The sequence below is a fragment of the Schistocerca piceifrons genome, chromosome 1 (genome assembly GCF_021461385.2).
Source record: "Schistocerca piceifrons isolate TAMUIC-IGC-003096 chromosome 1, iqSchPice1.1, whole genome shotgun sequence".
NCBI classification, from domain to species: Eukaryota; Metazoa; Arthropoda; class Insecta; order Orthoptera; family Acrididae; genus Schistocerca; species Schistocerca piceifrons.
This window is the reverse complement of record NC_060138.1, coordinates 221,265,929-221,283,585: the sequence shown is the minus strand read 5'-3', so window position 1 is coordinate 221,283,585 and position 17,657 is coordinate 221,265,929. Positions and strand designations below refer to the sequence as shown.

The following is a 17,657-nucleotide window of genomic DNA, read 5'->3' as shown; positions in this document are numbered from 1 at the left end:
TGTTCTGACATTGGCATATATATATATATATTCTTTAATGTCGTTTATTGCTAACAGCATCAGTTTATTCCCAAGAATTGGCAGTTTTTTTCATTCAGTTGTTACTAGGCAGAAATCCAATCTGCATTTGGATCGCATCTCCCTGACTCTTGTGCAGAGAGACATGCGGTATTCTGCTGCATCCATTTTCAGTAAGCTACCACAAGAACACCAAATCTTAGCAGTAATTCACGGGGTTTCTAATCGATACTGAAGAGTTTCCTCATGGGTCACTCCTTCTATTCTGCTGCAGAGTTGCTTGAAAAATTGACCTGATTATTTTGGTACATTTTTGACTGCGTTTATATAAACCAATAGCCCGTTGTCTTTCTAGGATTCGTAAACATTTTATTTTATCAATTACTGCTTTCCTGTTTCTATTTCATGTACTGACACGTTCCATGACGGAGGAGATTTGCTCCTCAGTTTTGTCCTACGGAACTACACGGGTTGCCGGCCTGAGTGGCCGAGTGGTTCTAGGCGCTACAGTCTGGAACCGCGCGACCACTATGGTTGCAGGTTCGAATCCTGCCTCGGGCATGGATGTGTGTGGTGTCCTTAGGTTAGTTATGTTTAAGTAGTTCTAAGTTCTAGGGGACTGATGACCTCAGCAGTTAAGTCTCATAGTGCTCAGAGCCATTTTAACCATTTTTTGAACTACACGGGTTAAAATTAAGTAAATAAAATATGCAGAAGCTTGTAACCAGGTAGATCGCCGTAACTGTCTCCTCTTGATTCTTATCTATAGGTATACCTAAAATAAAAGGTGTAAGAATGTGGCCCAGAAAAAATGGCCCAACTGGAGAAAAACATAAGCTGGACTACTGAAGCAGTGTATGTTACAGTTCAGTGTAAAGCGAGTTTGAATGGAATTTCACTAGCGCAAAATGCATAGGTCTGCAGTATAACCACTTTCAACGTCTGTCTGACCAAAAGCATCTGAACAATGCTAAGTAATTCGGAATAGCTCACAAGATACCACGACAGGTGGAACATCCAATACAAAAGGAAGATGACAAGTGGTAACAGCAGCATGGGTCGGAGGGAGAGCTCAGTGACTTCGATGCTGAACCAGTCACTGGATATCATGTAAGTAACCAATCCATCAACGAAATTTCGAGCCTTATGAAGGTGTCCAGTCGGGCTGCTGATCATGCGATTATGAAGTGTAAACGCAAAGGAATAATCACAGCTAAACAAAGATCAGACAGGCGTCATGTGTTGACGGAAAGGGACTGTAGAAAATTGCGGAAGTTAGTTGTAAACACTCGCATCAGATCTGTGAAATGAATCACTTGAGTCCGAAAGTTCTGCCAGCAATCTAATTAGCAAAATTGTTGAGCATAGTGAGTTAAAAGGAACTGGGTTTAATTGATCTAACGGCTGTTTTTAAGCTATATACACTGAAGAGCGAATGAAACTGGTACACCTGCCCAATATCGTGTAGGGCCCACGCGAGCACGTAGAAATGCCGCAACACGACGTGGCATGGACTCGACTAACGTCTGAAGTAGTGCTGGAGCCAACTGTCACCATGAATCCTGCAGGGCTGTCCATAAACCCGTAAGAGTACGATGGGGTTGGGTATCTCTTCTGAACAGCACGTTGCAAGGCATTCCATGTCTTCTCAATAATGTTAATGTCCGGGGAGTTTGGTGGCCAGCGGAAGTGTTTAAACTCAGAAGAGAGTCCCTGGAGCCACTCTGTAGCAATTATGGACGTGTGGGTTGTCGCATTGTCCTGCTGGAATTGAGCAAGTCCGTCGGAATGCACAATGGATGTGAATGGATGCAGGTGATCAGACAGAATGCTTACGTACTGTCACCCGTCAGAGTGGTACGTAGACGTATCAAGGGTCCCATGTCATTCCAACTGCACACGCCTCAGCCTCCACCAGCTTGAACTGTCTCCTGCTGATATGCTGGGTCAATGGATTCATGAGGTTGTTTCTATACCCTTACACGTCGATCCGCTCGATACTATTTGAAACGAGACTCGTTCGACCAGCCAACACGTTTCCAGTGATCAGCAGCAAAGTGTCGGTGTTGTAGAAGTCCCGAGCGAGGCGTAAATTTTTGTGTCGTGCAGTCATAAAGGGTACACGAGGGGGACATCGGTTCCGAAAGCCCATATAGATGATGTTTTGTTGAATGGTTCGCACAACGACACTTGTTGATGGCCCAGAATTGAAATCTGCAGCAATTTGCGAAAGGGTTGCACTTTTTCACGTCGAACGATTCTCTTCAGTCGTCATTGGTCCCGTACTTGCAGGATGTTTTTCCAGCCGCAGCGATGTCAGATTCCTGATATTCACGGTAAACTCGAGAAATTAGCGTATGGGAAAATCCCCACTTCATCGCTACCTTGGAGACGCTGTGTCCCATCGCTCGTGCACCGACTTTAACATCACGTTCAGACTCATTTAAATTTTGATAAGCTGCTATTGTAGCAGCAGTAACTGATCTAACAACTGTGCCAGACATTTGTTATTTGATATAGGCGTTGCCGACCGCAGCGCCGTATTCTGCCCGTTTACATATCTTTGTATTTGAATAAGAGTGCCTACACCAGTCTCTTTGGCGTTCCAGCGTAGATAATGATAATAAGAACAATTTCATCTGACTTAATTACATGGCGCAAGTCTTTCTTTTGGCACCACTTCGGCGACTTTCGTATCTATAACCGAGTATAGTTATTCGACTGGAGAAATGAGACCTACAGCGTAACGTCGAATCTGAACCGCGTGTCGTTTCTGGTAACTGGTGACTCCTCACGTCGCTGAGAGCTGAAGGCTTGGTTAAACCGAACAGTAAGAACTCTGCGGTCCGATCGCGGTCCAATCCCGCGACGTCTGGGTTTCCAGTCACTCCTATTACCGCTAGATCACAAGGTCCAACTTGTATGTGTATAGCTCATCTATAGATTTTGGCGAGTGAGATTGCAAGTATAAAAATTTGTGTCAAATATGTCCGTATATTTTTACATTACTGACTTGAATTGCTGACTCGGCCAAGGGATTGGGACTGTAGACCTAAGTACTGAACATAGATTTCAACTTGAGGTCTCTACCAGTTCGTGCTAAAACCAGATGTAACAGGCGGATGGACAGACAGGTTAACAGACGAATGGGCAGAAAAAATGACATGTGATACAACTACAAATTAAAACTTTTCGGATTTTTTCCTTTACTAGTACTGTGACACCTGCCTTGTTGACAAATTTCGTGATTCTAGGCCTCCAGGAAGTATCCTAGAGGTTTGGCGTGTGACTTTGAGAGTATCGCAATTCTGTATTTTTGACTGCATTGACTCAGAAGCTTAAACTTTTCCCGATGACAGGGGATCATAAACCGCAGTTTGTGACATAAATTTAAGCATGATAACACTACCCGTGGCAGAAGAAACGGGGTTTCAGCAGTTGGACCAACAGACAGACAGACGAACAACGAAGTGATCCTGTAAGGATTCACTTTTACTGCCTGCAGTTCGGAACCCTGAAAATACGTACAGTAGCTAGTTGTTCCGTTCTCTTCTAGGTGGCTTCTTCCTAGAGAATGCGTTCACGTACACTGAACACCATACCCGCGTCAAAAAGGGGAAATGGACTAAGCCTGTCCCTACGTCCGTGCATGGGTAAGCTCATTCGCACAGAGTCGAGACTTTCGGCACAGAAAACACAGCTTTACTGATCACTGACTACCGACTTGCTAAACCCACGTCGCAACGTACCTCCGCCCCACAGGCTCTCAACTTGCCTCCTGCACTCATCAAGGGCTGCCGACCGACTCCTCCAAAGCACTCCAAGAAATAACTTAACATGTATACCTTTCGGCAAAAATACTCCAGAGGAGAGCGTAAACTTCGATTGGCCATTTCCTACATTTTACAGTTTCTTCGCAAAGCGTATTCGTAAACAGCAGTAAGCCTGTGGAAAACTCTAGTCTTTGAGCATAGCAAGATAGGCTCAGACAACCACACTTTCCGTCGGGTTAGGGGAAGACTGGCGCATCTGTTAGATAATGACCGATTTGAGTTCAGGAAAAGGCAAAAGCACCAGAATGTTAATCCTAACGTTGCGTTTCATAATGGAAGCAAGTTTAGAGAAAAATCAGGACACGTACATAGGATTTGTCCAACTAAAAAATCAAAAGGTAAAATGGTGCAGAAGTTCGAAATTCTGAAAAAAAGGGAATAGGCTACTGGAAAAGACGGATAACATACAATACGTACAAGAACCAAGAGGGAAGAATAGGACTGGAAGACCGTTAACGAACATCTCGGATTGAAAAGGGTAAGACAGAGATGCAGTCTTCCGCCCATACTGTTCAATCTATACATCGAAGAAGTAACTACGGAAATTAAAGAAAAGTCGGGAGTGAGATTAAAATTCAGGCTGAAAAGATATCAATCATAATATTCGCTAATATTATCGCTATCCTCAGTGAAGCTGAAGAAGAATTAAAACCTTACTTGAATGGAATGAACAGCCTAGTGAGCACAGAACATGGAATGAAAGTCGGAAAAAGACAGAAGTAATGACATATAGCGTAATGAGAATAACGAGAAACATATCATAAACATTGTTGACCACAAAGTAGACCAAGTGAAGGAATTCTGCTACCACGGAAACAAACTGACCCTAGACGAGGGTTGAAAACCAGAACAGCTAGGATTGAAGCTTTTGACGTGTGGTGCTACAGAAGAATCTTGGAAATTGGAGTTACTGATAAGGAATGTAGAGATTCTCCACCAGAACAGCGAACAAAAGAAAATATGGTAAACACTGACAAAAAGGTGGGTCAGTATGATAGGACGTGTTAAGGCATCGCCGGCCGTTGTGGCCGAGTGGTTCTAGGCGCTTCAGTCTGGAGCCGCGCAACCGCTACGGTCGCAGGTTCGAATCCTGCCTCGGGCATGGATGTGTGTGATGTCCTTAGGTTAGTTAGGTCTAAGTAGTTCTAAGTTCTAGGGGACTGATGACCTCAGATGTTAAGTCCCATAGTGCTCAGAGCCATTTGAACCATTTGTTAAGGCATCAGGGAATATCTTCCATGTTATTAGGGCGAGTTGTAAAGGGGAAAAACGGTAGAAGAAGACAGAGGTTTGAATTTCCCAACAAATAACTAAGGACTTAAGGTGGAATTGCCACTCTGAGACTGATACAGGATACGAATTTGTGATGGGGCACATCAAACTAGTCGTAAGGCAAATGACTAGAAAGAAAAAGTGGCTGTGGAAGAGGCCCCATCCATGGAAGTCAGAAAACCGCAGCTGTCACTGCAGCAGGGACCAAAACTAGACTACGGTCGCATTCAGGAACCGACGCGTCACATTCTGCCTAATTCATCAAGAGAAATTATATACTGTGAAGAGTTTTCCTTTCGAGAAACATTGAAACTTCTTCGAGTCTGTTCCAAGAAATGCATGACAGCTTCGCTGCATTGAACTTGATACATTTATTCCTGAAGGTTTCAGTTCTGAAATTTCGTCCAGGGAAATAGAAAAGCAATACGACTTTTGCATGTCGTATTGTTTTTCTACTTCCCTGGATGGTTTGGAATCGATAGCAATAAATGTAAGAAATAGAATCCATCAAAGTTGTCATGCATTTCTTGAAATACGTACATGCTGTTCATTATCGGCTTTAAAAAAATTTTTGTGACTGCCTTTTCCGAGTCTCTTGTGGATTGTTCATTTTCTCAAAAACTCTACGTCTCAGATTCTAATTCTGCCTCTCCTAGAGTTGTTCTTCCGCATGAACGAAACGTTTAGCTCTGTGCTTTGTTGGAGTGAAAATATGAATATGGACCATAGTTGGTATTCCGGTTGTGTTGCCGGAAGAAGGCAAGTACGTACCATCTTCTACAGGACACCACCTTATAAAGTACTGTGATGTTCTAACCAGTCTTCGGGTTATTACTGACTTCACCCTCAGTTCCATAAAATAATGGTACATATTTTTGCATGAGAACTCACTCCATCTGGACCACGACATAGAGAGCATTATGACGAAGTTACATAAATAAACGGCCGCAAACGTTAATTCTCTGATAGAAAATGCAATTCTTGAACAAAGGTGTGCCCATGCCGTACGACTACAGAAATAACAGGAAATTCTTGGAACTATTAGAAGCAAGTTGATATTCCGAGTACGATCAGATAACATGACAACACCGACCACTTATTTAACAATAAACTGGCCTCGAAATTATTTCGTATCGATTATCGTTACCTTTAAAAAGTGGGACGAACTTTGCTCTCGAAGGAAAGTATTGGCAGCAACGCAGACGTTGTATTATTTGTACCGACAATCTCGATAACTATCGGAGCTGCTTACTCTGGCGACCATAATAATAATTTTGTTGTCTGTTTGGCACGAGACATTATAGGTGTGTCAAAATGAGACACGAAACCGCTCGGCCGCTGTCGGACATACACACGCCTTACTGTCGTTATGAAATGTACTGGTAATTAAGTCTTCAGTGGCAAGGACTATATCGCTGAATTAATCGTAGCAATTCCAATCGCAGACATTATTAATCTTGCGAATTAAAGCCTACTCTCATTAGAATAGTGTTCTCAAATTATAGTCTTGAATGCCATTACATTTTACTATTTGATCGTATAAATTGAACTGTGAAATTAGAGTCGCCAAGTATTGCTCGCTCCAGCCTGAATGGTTATCCTCCAAATGACGAGTAGGTATCCCGCCCAATGTCTCATACAGAAAAAGACCGCGTACCACCGAATTTATGCGCAGAAGCTGGCAAAAAGAAAACTAATAGCAACATGATATTGCCGTTAGGTGGAGTTAATCGGAGAAATGTAATGCAGTGATCGTTTTGGCGGTTTCAGTGTAACACACAATGATGCACAATGTTTTCGTTGTCTCTTTCGCCGTCATCCTCTTTACCTTCGTCCTGTTCCTTCCAGTGTCCTCCTCCTCCTAACCCCCTCTCTATATACCCACACATGTGGGTGCGGCAACGCGCGCTCAGACACACACACACACACACACACACACGCACACACAGTGGAGATTCTTCAGCATAGAGACTATATGTAAGTTCGACGAAACTTAATTGTTCTGCATTTCAGTTAAAGAAACTCTAGAACGCAGACATCTCGACATCAGCTATGACACCATAAATTTCATTTTGTTAGATGACAGACGTCGATCTGGTACAAACTGTAACACACATAAAGCGCAACAAGTTCTTTCGTTATATCTTCCACACATTTTCTGTTGTTTCTTGGTAATTCTGCTCTGTGGCACCGAAGTTAGTGGCCAGACACTGGCGAATATCAGAGAAACTGAAACTCAAAATATGAGTAGCAAGCGAAAAGCAGAAATGCTGCTTTTGTTTCCAATGTACACTTAAAAAGGATTGCTGAGTGATACACAGGGTGTTTGAAGAATAGTGCAACATATTCCCACAGTATGTAGTAAAGTAGTATTCAAAACAAGAAGAAAAATGGTTCAAATGGCTCTGAGCACTATGGGACTTAACATCTGTGGTCATCAGTCCCCTAGAACGTAGAACTACTTAAACCTAACTAACCTAAGGACATCACACACATCCATGCCCGAGGCAGGATTCGAACCTGCGACCGTAGCAGTCGCGCGGTTCCGGACTGAGCGCCTTAACCGCGAGACCACCGCGGCCGGCAAGAAGAAAAATTCCTATGATTATACACGGTGTTGGGGTATTGGTACAAGTGCAGATATTTCTGTTGATGACAGAAGATAGTGTCCTGAACTTTGATCAATATTTACTTCATTTGTAGACTTGTAATTATAGCTGACGCGAGTAGTATGTTCTTAGGTTGGTAGCTCCTCCAAATTCAGTATGAAAAAGCAAGCCATTACTGTTTATTTCCCCTGGGCACTAGGTCAGGTATTGAAAAGTGAATGCGTGGAAGCAAAACACTTAGTCTATAGTGAAAGGCATAATGCAGTTACGACCATGCAGAAATCAGCAGGTTGTAAATTATGTGATATTTCTGCAGAAGACTGACGCCGATAGAAAGCAACTATCGCACTAAAGAGGGTACATATTAAAGTATCAATATATATCCCTAACACCCTGCAGGTGAGAAAACCGATACCTGTTGAGATATGGGGCGTCTTCCTTGTGACGAGTAATGAGTAGGCACGATTCACGCGGGATGGCGTAGCAAATTACCAAATATACACATGTGGGCAGAGGCAAACCATCAAACAATCACAGAGGTGAGGGAACAGGATCGATTCATTATTAACGTGTGGTCAGAAATTGACGGAACCGCGGGACTGCTACGGTCGCAGGTTCGAATCCTGCCTCGGGCATGGGTGTGTGTGATGTCCTTAGGTTAGTTAGGTTTAAGTAGTTCTAAGTTCTAGGGGACTTATGACCTAAGATGTTGAGTCCCATAGTGCTCAGAGCCATTTGAACCATTTGAACCAGAAATTGACGGTGACAGACTCAAAGTGCCGCGCACTTTAGCAAACAGATTAATAGGTGCTGTTTATCACCGATTTCTGCGCGATGAACTACCAGCTCTGCTGGAGAACTTTACCGTTGCAGAAAGACAGTGGCCTGTTGTTTACACACTACGGGGCACCACCCTATTTCCTACAGATCGTAAGATTGCACCTCACCTCTAAGTTTTGTGGGCGATGGTTTGGTCGAGGAGATCCGGTAGTATGGCCTCCCTCTTAACCGGATCTGAATCCGTTCTATTTCTGGCTGTGGCGACATTTCAAGGTGCAGTGTATGTGTGTACCCAACCTGTCAACAACGTGCAGATGTTAAAGGAGCGTGTGACTAATGTATGTGATACAGTCCGAAAGAAGCCACGTGAATTTGAAAGAGTGCTTGGTGCACTGCGAAAAAGTCTGAAGAATGTGTCAGCATACGCGATAACCACATGCAGTACTGTCCGTAACGTTCACTTCTACGTAACCGACAGATGGGAACCAGATAGCAGATTGACCCACATCTCAGTGGGTATTAGTTTACGGACTTAACATTAGAGGAACTTTTTTTCTGATATCTGTAGATACTAGTGTCAATGACGTTGAGATATGGCTGAAATCATATCAGTCTACAACAAGAATAACAAAAGTGAGTCACAAAAGTGCTGTTCAGTATCTTTGTGACTCTGTCTGTTGCAGAATCTTGGAACATTCTGTGCTGAAATGTAATGGTATATTTCAACCATAATAATCTCTTCCATTCCAAACAGGATTAATTACGAAAACATCGAGTATCTGGAACCAAGCTCACACTTTTTCTGCCATGACGTTATGAAAGCAACTGATCAAGGTGGTCGGGTTTATGCAGTATTTCTACATATCCGAAGCGCATTACTCAGAATCACACCACCATTATTAACGAAAGTATGGGATAGTGAACAAAATTTGGGATCGGAAATATGAATTCTTGGTAAGGATTCATTATGTTATCTTGGAGACAGAGTCATCAACAGACAGGGAACTTATTTCAGGTGTGCCCCAAGGAAGTACATTAAGTCATCCTTTATTCATGCTTTATATTAACGTTGTGGCTGGCAGTATTAATAATAACTGAACGATTAGTGTAGAGCGCGCTTTCCAGTAGTGATAATGATGTCGATTCTCTAAAGCAGAGGCATTAGATAATGCTTACAAATTAAACACAAAAACACAGGTTGTTCGTTATTAGGTTGCCCTATTTCATTTTTGATTATGCGTATTTTAGTAGTAATGTAAATGATGTGCAGACCTTCTCTCTTTGCTAAAGATGTGGGTAAAATGGCTCTGAGCACTGTGGGACTTTATATTTGAGGTCATAAGTTCCCTAGAACTTAGAACTTCTTAAACCTAACTAACCTAAGGACATCACACACATCCATGCCCGAGGCAGGATTCGAACCTGCGACCGTAGTAGCAGCACAGTTCTGGAATGAAGCGCCTAGAACCGCTCGGCCACAACGGCTAGCACAAGCTCTTTGCTGCTCTATTAAGTTTTTGCATTGGTTGTTGGGGTTCGCTTATACTAACTGTGTTACCGGTTGCAAACCACGGGTCAATACGGTCTGTTGTTGCCAAGGTTGCTATTGCTATTCCCCGTACTTGGATCTGACGGTATGATGTCCTTGCTTTTCCACCATTTGTTGTACCTTTTCGTGACCTACACCGTCTCGTTATTACAATGGAGCAGCGGTCTTATTGATCTAGCTTAGTCTTCAGATCAAGACTGAAGTCACTGCCTGACTTCATTCGTCTGCGTTTCGTATACAGGAAAGATGTGCAACTGAGACTGAACTGCAAAGAGAATTAATTTGAAGATAAAAAAGTATACTCCGAAAATGTGATCTTTGGAGAAAATAGCAAATTTTTGTATATCCATCCTTTTGACTGAAGATCTTAGAGACCACGGCCGTTCACTATTGTAAGAAAATATAACGTCTACACAGTCCTTATGATCTTATTTATTATGGAGCTACCGGTTTCGGCGCTTCAATGCGCCATCTTCGGGCCTTAGTTGAAGCTGAAGGGGTTATCAAGATCCATATATAGCTGCATCAGTGGCCATTATAACTGATTTGCGCAGACTGTCTGTACCTGTGATATCACAGTAACAGACAGTCTGCGCAAATCAGTTATGTTGGCCACCATGCAGCGTGTATATGGATTGTGATAACCCTTTCAGCATCAACTAAGGCCTGAAGATGGCGCACTGAAGTCCCGAAACCGGTAGCTACACAATAAATAAGATCATAAGGACTGTGTAGACGTTTCATTTTCTTACAAAAATGGAAATGTCTCACACGTGTAGGAATTTGCTTCCGTTGGGCCAAGGAGTGACTTGGGAACCAGAAGCTGCAAAGGAAAAGTCGAAGATCTCTGATCGCACATCTTGGGAATCTTGAAAAGCCTCCGTAACAGTGAAGCGTAACGTTTTGCTGATTATTGTGCCCTCTGTTACAAAGTCTACAAGGTACACAGTATGACATACGCTAATGACCCGACACAGATATTCCTCTATTTGGTATTGTGTTCCCAATGACTCACTTAGGAAAAACGTATATCTATCTGCAGGGAAGTTGAGGGAAACGCTTTCATTGCAATGGATGAATTTGTTTAAAATTACAACGAGATTTGACTCCATTGTTACGACTAAGGACCTAAATGTCAGGACGTACTCTATAAACACCACAGGTTTCCAGCGAAGAAATGGTAAGCGTTGCGAGTTGGTGGCACTACAGTGGCTAGTATATCAGGGACCCTAACTGTAGCTGCTAGATGTAGAGGGCTGTGAAAAATGCGCGTGAAGCGTAATGTCGTATTTGTGTTTTTGTCGTTGTTGTTGGTGATGATGATGATGATGATGATGATGATGATAAGAGAAGGGACAAAGAAATACCTGTTGCCTTAACAGCTGGTGCGCTGGCGATGAAGTGTTCTTCAGCCAAGATTATCTCCTCTACACCACCGCACAAGCGTGCCCAGATGACCACGGAATCGAAAGCGGGTTGTTTTGTGATTTTGTTGTAGCCTTCAGTCTAAAGACTGGTTTGACGCAGCTCTCTTCATACCTGCTTCATTACTGCCACTTATATGTCACCCTTCTACATTCTATAATTAGCAAACTGACGACACCTTCATGATTCGGGATGTTTCCCATCAACTTATCCCTTCTTTTAGTTAAGTTGGGCCATACATTTTTTTTCTGGATCTACTCAGTGTCTCTTCATAAGTCATTCAGTCTACCAGCCTGATCATCAGCATTCTTCTATAGTACCATGTTTCAAAAGCTACTCTTCTCCTCTTTTATGAACTGTTTATTAATTACGTTTCACTTCCATAAAAGACTACACTCCATATGAAAACGTTCAGTAAACACTTCTTAGCACCTAAATTTATATTTGAGATTAAGAAATTTATCTTTTTGAGAAACTGTTTTCTCGCTTGTGACAGTCTACATTTTACATCCTCTTTACTTCGTTCAACTTCACTCATTTTGCGCCCACTTTCAGTGCTTCATTTCCTACTCTAGTTTCCTCAGCATTGCCTGACTGAATGTGATAACATTCCGTTGTCCCTTTTTTACGCTCGTAATTATTTTCAAGAAATTATCCATTCCGGTCAACTGCTGTTGCAAGTTCTTTGCTGTTTGTGACAGAATTACAGTGCCATCAAGAAACATTGAAACTTTTATTTCTCCTCCCTCAACTTCAACCTCCTTTCCAATTTATCTTTGGTTTCCCTTACTCATTCCTCAGTGTACACACTGACTAACATCCAAGAGAGGTTACGCCTCGTCTCAGCCCCTTCTTAACTCAAGTTTCACTTTCACGCTCTTCAACTCTTATAAATGCAGTCTGGTTTCTATACAAGTTGTAAATAACCATTCACTACCTGTTTTTATCTCCGCTGCCTTCCGAGTTTCGGGGAGTGTATTCCTGTCAATAATATCAAAAGTTTCATCTAAATCAGGAATTTCTCTAAATGTAGCTTTACCTTTCTTCATTCCGTATTCTAAGACAAGATACATGGGCAGTATTTCCTGTCTTCTTCCCACAGTTATGTGGAACCGAAACACAGATTCTGGCAGTATTTCCGTTCAACTATAAAAAAATTCGTGTCACTTTTTTGTAATCATGAATTATTAATCTAATGGTATGATATTACTGACAAGCCTACAACTACGTTCTTTGGAAATGGGACTACTACTTTTTTATAAGGCTGACAGAATTTCGCCTGTCTCGTATAACTTGCATATGAGGTGGAATAGCTTTGCAACAGTGGTACGTTCCCCCAAGGATCTTAGTAATTCTAAGGGAATGTCGTCTACTCCAGGTGAGTTATTCCGACATCGACCTTATACTGTTCTGTCAAATTCTTCTCGCTCTTTCAAATTTTCCATCACATTTATATCTATTAGGTTGGTGAAAAAGTTCGTTTCGTTTTTGTTTTGCATCTTGGCTGGTATTTCGACCGCCATTTTTTTATTTGTAGTTCACTGTTGCTTTTTGAATTTACATATTGTCATTTTCTCACTTGGCGATAGTGATTGGATCATTTCAGCCATATTCTTCCGTTTGAGTTCCATAGAGAGGTGACAGCAGCGCAGGCAGCCAGAAACATTTGCGCCGTCTATGGAGACGCTGCCGTTGGACAGAGCACGGTAAGAGAATGGTTTTCTTGTTTTAAGGAGGATCGTTTTGACATCAGTGACTCTTCACGTTCCAGAAGACCTCCGGAGTTTGATGAAGATTGTTTAAACGCATTAATCCACAATGATCCACGTCACTGTAATCGAGAGCTGGCAAATCTGATGAGCTGTGATCATTCCACAATCGTGCAACATTTTCATGCAACGGGGAAGGTTTTAAAACCGGGTGTACGTTACCGCATGCTCCAAGATAAAATCATAAAAATCTGAGACTGGCCATATGTGTATTATCTGCTTCCTCGTCATCAATTGGCTCATGAACAATGCCAACCATTCCTATCCTGTATCGAGAAATGGTTTCTTTATGCTAACATAAAGAAAAGAAAGGAATGATTGAACCCAAACAATTCAACAACTTCCCGTACAGAAAGATTTGCGCACATCCACAAAAGATAATGTTATGTACCGGGAGGAACAGCGACGATGTGGTGAATAACGACATGCTTCCCCGAGGAGTAACCGTCACTGCTTAAAATTATTGTCAACAACTGAGGCATCTTGCAGACGTAGTCCGAGAACAACGACCAGGAAGAGTGCGCGAACTGATGCTAATCCACGGCGGCACCCGCCCGCGCTTTGCTAGACTGATAAAAAACAGTATACAGGAGTTGGGTTGAGAAGTCATTCTGCATCCACCTTGTTCACCTGATCTTGCGCCCTCAAATTTTCACCTTTTCCGCTCTCTGTCGAATAACTTTCAAAGAACTTCCTTTTCTGATGAAAATGCGCTTCGAACATGGCTCTTAGAGTTCTTCGCCTCAAAACCAAGTGATTTCTACAGTCGTGAAATCTAAATGTTACACCAGCGTTGGCTGACTGTTGTAAATAATGAAGGAGAATACGTTATTGACGACTAAAATCTCGGTTATGTGATTTTTTTTTTTTGTTCATTAAGTTTATGCAAAAACACTACTTACTTATGCACTAATGCTTTGTCTCCAATTCTATGATACGTTCTTCAAGTTAGTTTCCATCATACATCTTTATCACATATTGCTCGCCATTTCATTCATCTTTTGTGGTAGTGATATTATAATTATGCTCGAGAGAATGGACTGAGTACCGAGGTACATTTGGTAGAGATATCCACGGTTCCTCTGAAAACGCCCAGCCGATTTCCATCCACACCCTTACTGAATCTGACTTCCTCCTCCGTCACCAGTGACCTAGTCAACGATGGTAATTAAACTCCAATCTTCCTTCCTTGCCGGCCTAGTGGCCGTGCCGTTCTAGGCGCTTCAGTCCGGAACCGCGCTACTGCTACGGTCGCAGGTTCGAATCCTGCCTCGGGCATGGATGTGTGTGATGTCCTTAGGTTAGTTGGGTTTAAGCAGTTCTAAGTTATAGGGGACTGATGACCTCAGATGTTAAGTCCCATAGTGCTCAGAGCCATTTGAAGCCTTCCTTCCTTCTTGTTACTTCCACTTCCGACGATTTCTTCTCATCAAGGAAGACATACTGGGGTCTCTGTGGTAACACCTCTTATGTTCAATCGCATGCTTTTTCCGATACTTCATCATTATGTGTTTTGTGCACTAGGTGCAGGCATGGAGCTGCGTCGTAGGTTTTCTAAAAAACAACAAAGACACAAAATGAGTTACTTTATTTATTTGTTACTGGTGTAGATACGTTTGCCGTCCGGAAACTGGAGCAGACCGTACGTCTCAACTGTTCATTATAAATACTATTTTATAATTTTATTTAATAACAATAATCACAGAACATTTCGCAGCTAATTCCGTAATAACTATTATTACGCTGCTTACTAAAATAATAAAACTACATACTATCTTATTTATCTGATAACTAAAATAAAGTCCTTTCACTTCACTTACAGCCGAATTTATATGCAACGAGATAAGTTAACAATAACAATAATTATTATTATAGTCTTAAAAATTTGTTACTTAACGGAAATTCAAAAACAAGAAACTCCACCAGGTTTGCGGAACATAGTGTTTCTGGAACGCAGAAGACCTTGCTCCGGCTAAAGAGTAGCCTAGATATCTCGTAATTTCAACACTTACTTAAATTTTTCCAGTTACCTACAATGGTTTAGCATTTTGTGCTATCACCAGCGCCGTCCGTCCTCTGACATGTAGGTCGTCTCAATGACACCAAAAGGACACACGGTGTATCACGACGAGCGTTCAGCTAGTCTTCTTCTTGTGTTAAGTAGTTAGTTACATGATCCACAGATCATCTCAACGATTGTTGTATCGAAATTATGAATCACAGAATATGTACACATCATGATTAATGTTAACATTAATGCACACATTATTATTTTATTGCTACTCATGCAACTACACTTCAAGCAATGTGTTTTAACTGGCTACCAGTTTTTAAGTAGAAATTCAACAGTGGAATACAAGGAGTTGTCCAAGAGAAATGATTTCAAGTTTGATTTAAAACTTACTAGACTACGCGTCCTTTGGTGGCTGTACTGTAGCAGGACAGTCTCAGGATCCACAGAAGTTTCGGCTCCTCGGTCTTCCCAACTCCTGTAACAGCAGCACCTACTTTTCAACAGATGCTCAGGAGCGGTTTTCTGTTATACACTCCTGGAAATGGAAAAAAGAACACATTGACACCGGTGTGTCAGACCCACAATACTTGCTCCAGACACTGCGAGAGGGCTGTACAAGCAATGATCACACGCACGGCACAGCGGACACACCAGGAACCGCGGTGTTGGCCGTCGAATGGCGCTAGCTGCGCAGCATTTGTGCACCGCCGCCGTCAGTGTCAGCCAGTTTGCCGTGGCATACGGAGCTCCATCGCAGTCTTTAACACTGGTAGCATGCCGCGACAGCGTGGACGTGAACCGTATGTACAGTTGACGGACTTTGAGCGAGGGCGTATAGTGGGCATGCGGGACGCCGGGTGGACGTACCGCCGAATTGCTCAACACGTGGGGCGTGAGGTCTCCACAGTACATCGATGTTGTCGCCAGTGGTCGGCAGAAGGTGCACGTGCCCGTCGACCTGGGACCGGACCGCAGCGACGCACGGATGCACGCCAAGACCGTAGGATCCTACGCAGTGCCGTAGGGGACCGCACCGCCACTTCCCAGCAAATTAGGGACACTGTTGCTCCTGGGGTATCGGCGAGGACCATTCGCAACCGTCTCCATGAAGCTGGGCTACGGTCCCGCACACCGTTAGGCCGTCTTCCGCTCACGCCCCAACATCGTGCAGCCCGCCTCCAGTGGTGTCGCGACAGGCGTGAATGGAGGGACGAATGGAGACGTGTCGTCTTCAGCGATGAGAGTCGCTTCTGCCTTGGTGCCAATGATGGTCGTATGCGTGTTTGGCGCCGTGCAGGTGAGCGCCACAATCAGGACTGCATACGACCGAGGCACACAGGGCCAACACCCGGCATCATGGTGTGGGGAGCGATCTCCTACACTGGCCGTACACCACTGGTGATCGTCGAGGGGACACTGAATAGTGCACGGTACATCCAAACCGTCATCGAACCCATCGTTCTACCATTCCTAGACCGGCAAGGGAACTTGCTGTTCCAACAGGGCAATGCACGTCCGCATGTATCCCGTGCCACCCAACGTGCTCTAGAAGGTGTAAGTCAACTACCCTGGCCAGCAAGATCTCCGGATCTGTCCCCCATTGAGCATGTTTGGGACTGGATGAAGCGTCGTCTCACGCGGTCTGCACGTCCAGCACGAACGCTGGTCCAACTGAGGCGCCAGGTGGAAATGGCATGGCAAGCCGTTCCACAGGACTACATCCAGCATCCCTACGATCGTCTCCATGGGAGAATAGCAGCCTGCATTGCTGCGAAAGGTGGATATACACTGTACTAGTGCCGACATTGTGCATGCTCTGTTGCCTGTGTCTATGTGCCTGTGGTTCTGTCAGTGTGATCATGTGATGTATCTGACCCCAGGAATGTGTCAATAAAGTTTCCCCTTCCTGGGACAATGAATTCACGGTGTTCTTATTTCAATTTCCAGGAGTGTACTTTCTCACGTAATTAATTCCTTATGGTGGTTTGGACATTGTCCTCTCTGTTTGTTGAAATCTCCAGCTCTATCTCTCACACTTTCTCAGCTCTTTTGTTTAACTGATCTCATAATGCTTCATTCTGTACTATGACGTATAAAGGGATTACAAAAACGTGCAGAAACTCGACGTCAAAACACGCAAATTTCATATGAGCGTGGCTCCAAAAACTCTTCGTTAGGGATGTATGAAAGGATTCATTGCTTACAGCACAAAAATGATACATTCACCAAACACATTTACAAGCATGAACGATTTGTTATTCATCATAAAAAAGACACATATAGTAAACATGTTTATATTTTCATAAATTGCTCCAAGCGACCTCTTCCTGCGTCCATGAATCAGCTGAGCCTGCGTTCTACACTTTTCTCATGTTATGGAAAATTCCT

General features: G+C 43.1%; 1 non-coding gene across 1 annotated transcript; it reads left to right on the top strand.

Moving 5' to 3' along the window:
• Window positions 1-495: 495 nt before the first annotated feature.
• On the top strand, window positions 496-579 carry Trnas-gga. Its single transcript is given in 2 exon segments — window positions 496-535; window positions 545-579. It is a non-coding gene; the product is annotated as a tRNA-Ser (tRNA).
• The last annotated feature ends 17,078 nt before the right edge of the window (window positions 580-17,657 follow it).